This window comes from Galeopterus variegatus, unplaced genomic scaffold (assembly GCF_000696425.1).
Source record: "Galeopterus variegatus unplaced genomic scaffold, G_variegatus-3.0.2 Scaffold5053, whole genome shotgun sequence".
In the NCBI taxonomy this organism is placed as follows: Eukaryota; Metazoa; Chordata; class Mammalia; order Dermoptera; family Cynocephalidae; genus Galeopterus; species Galeopterus variegatus.
The window spans coordinates 86,905-89,718 of record NW_007731164.1 but is presented as its reverse complement, the minus strand read 5'-3'; positions in this window follow the sequence as shown (position 1 = coordinate 89,718).

The window sequence follows — 2,814 nt, the reverse complement described above, 5'->3', positions numbered from 1 at the left end:
AGAAAGATCACATTTTATAAAACCTTTAGTTAAGATTCTTCTTGGCTTCATTTAATGCTCTACTTTCCTGCCTGAAGGCTTCCCGTGCAGAGTGGCTTGCTCAGTGCCATTGAAAGTGACTGTTCCTCTTCTGTGCCTGCTCAGAGTTGTGAGGTGCAGAGTGCCGTCCACTTGTCCCCCGTGCTTACCTGTGTCTGGTTTGGAGGAAAGGTCACACTCGGAAGGAGGGGCTTGACCTCCAGCTTGAAAGTGAAGGCCACAGCAGATCTGGGGTCTGGCTTAGGCTCCTGGTGTCTGGGGACCCTGGCCTCCTCAGGTCTCCTTGGCGCTCCTGCTCCTCAGTTTGGAGGTCCAGGTCTCCAGCAAAGCCACATGCGGTGGTCAGTGAGAACGGCTCAGCCGGGCCGTCTCTGCGCCTTAAGCAGGGGTCTGTGGTGTGGCCTGTGCTGTGTTTTCTTCTCGGCAGGTGCTGGCTGAGGTCCCAGCCCAGAGGGCATCCGTGGTCTGAGGTAGCCTCTGCTTTGGTGTCCCCGGGCCTGTGTCAGTGACGGGAGAAGGATTGCATGTAGGTAGAGTCTCCCTTTCACAGACACTGCTCTGTGTGTTTGGCAGGAACGACTCTTAGAACTCCAGGTTCCTGATTATTTTGTTGGGGTCCAGTGTCCAGATTCTTTCCGGTTGTAAAATATATTTTACTCTTCAGCCTTCTAATTTAATAAATGATCCCTATAAAAATAAATAAAGTCCTCTAAGGGAAAGTTTACCATTTTTTGCTCCTGAGTATTTTTCAACTTGGCTCACAGTATGCAGGAGAAACGAATCCATCAGAATTCATAAATTACTCATTAGTAAATGAGTTGCAGGATTGTGTAAATAAAAACTCTCAAGGTGGAAGGGACAGATAAAATCTAACAGGTAGATTCAGAACATCAGCCTTAAACACTTATACCAAGCACAAGTTTTCATTCTCCCTTCAGAATTCTGGAAGGAAGACCCCGGTGCCCCACCCGTGGGCGGTGGCAGGTGTGGGTTTCAGCTGTGGTGCTGTGGCCCCTCCATCACCATGTGTTATCTCTTCCTGGCTTTGTGGTATGTTTGTCGCTTTTCTTTTCCAGCCCATTGTGACCTGGGAGTGAGCAGAGAACATGGGCCCAAAGTGTTTCTCTTCCTAAGAGGGCCTGTTGGGAGCTCAGGGGCTGTGGAACCCCAAACAATTGGCTCAGGCTTAGGAAATGAGATTTCGTGTCAAAAGCAAGATGTCCTCCAACGTTAGAGGCACGTGGGTGTGGCTGTGTGCTTGTGCCCCTCCTGGGTGCGGACGTGCTTCTGCAAAGCCCGCTACACCCCAGGGACCTTCCAGCCATCACTTCTGTGACACTGGGAATATTTTTTGCCCAAGACAGCTGACAGAAGACTAGCACGTGCTAGTGCTGGACGTGATAAAAAGAAACAAGGGACACCTCTTCTAAAATGTCTTCTGTGACAAAATGCTGAAAATGCTAGGAAAGACCACAAACACTCTTTCTTTGAATGCAAGGCTGAGCTCAGCAGTACGGCAGCCTGAGACCCTCAGGACAAAAACTACCAGAAGTACCCATTGAACAGTGTTTTAAAAACATCAGGTAAAATACAGTGCAGACAAGAGATGGCTGACAGTCCCCACTCAGAAATGGAAAAGAGCCACACAGAATTTTGGAAAAGAAAAAATGTAATCATCGGAATTAACATTTTAACAGACAAGTTTATCAGCAGGTTGGACATGGCTGAAGAAACAGCTGGAAAAAGGAGCTGCAGAAAGAAACTCACCAGAACGCAGCTCAGAGAGCAGAGGCCAGGAAATGCAGGAGAGAAAGGACTGGTGGCTAATCGGAGCTTCAGAGAGACGTAATGAGGGCATGTGGCGCTTGACAGGGCAGTGGCTGAGAGTATCTTAGAACCGACAAGATGCTTGAATCCTCAGACATGAAAATCTTCATTAGCTTATAAAACAGCACTGTTCAATGTGGGCTGGAATAATTTCAATATTGGGTCAACAACGTGAAGGCTGGGGCTGGCGATTAGAGGTGAAGTGCGTGCTTCCAGAGTTTCAGAGGAAGGATGAGACGATTCACGTTAGTCTGTAAGTTAAGCTGCTTGTTAAGATTTTGAGAGCAGCCATTGAAACGGGGACCTCAGCATCACTGTTTTGAAGGTTCCCAGGGTTCCACTGTGCACTGTCCCCTTGGCCAGGCCTGTGAACAGCTGCGTGTGCAGAGTCCATGCACAGCTGTGGAGAATGTCTGGGTCCTGCAGGGGCCAGATGGGATTGAGCGAGGCTGTGAAGGGCCCCACATTCTCATTCTCTGTCTTTGAGGTGACCCTGCTCCCAGCTGCTCCATCCCGGATGCTGTGTGGTTTTTGATTTACTAGTCTGGCTTGGGGTTCAGTGTCAGGCACCCACCCAGCCTTTCCTCCTATGACAGCTCCTGCTCAACAGCTGAGGAGCCCCTGGTGAGTTCTGCCAGCTGCTGAGCAAGTCCCTCCATGGCATATTCCAGAGCCAGGCAGGTGGCCCACAGCAGGTCATGGGACGGACTCTCGCACCTGACCCGTATGGCCCTATTCAGCAGGGGCCATGGGGTGCTCTGGGTCCCTGGTATCCATGTGTATTAGTACATTTCTGTTCTTATAACAAAATAACTGGAACTGGGTAATTTGTAAAGAAAGAATATTTATTGTTTATGATTTTGGGGGCTGGGAAGTCCAAAGTTCAGGAAACACATCTGGTGAGGGCCTTCTTTGGTGGTGACTTCAGCGTCACAGGGTGTCACATCC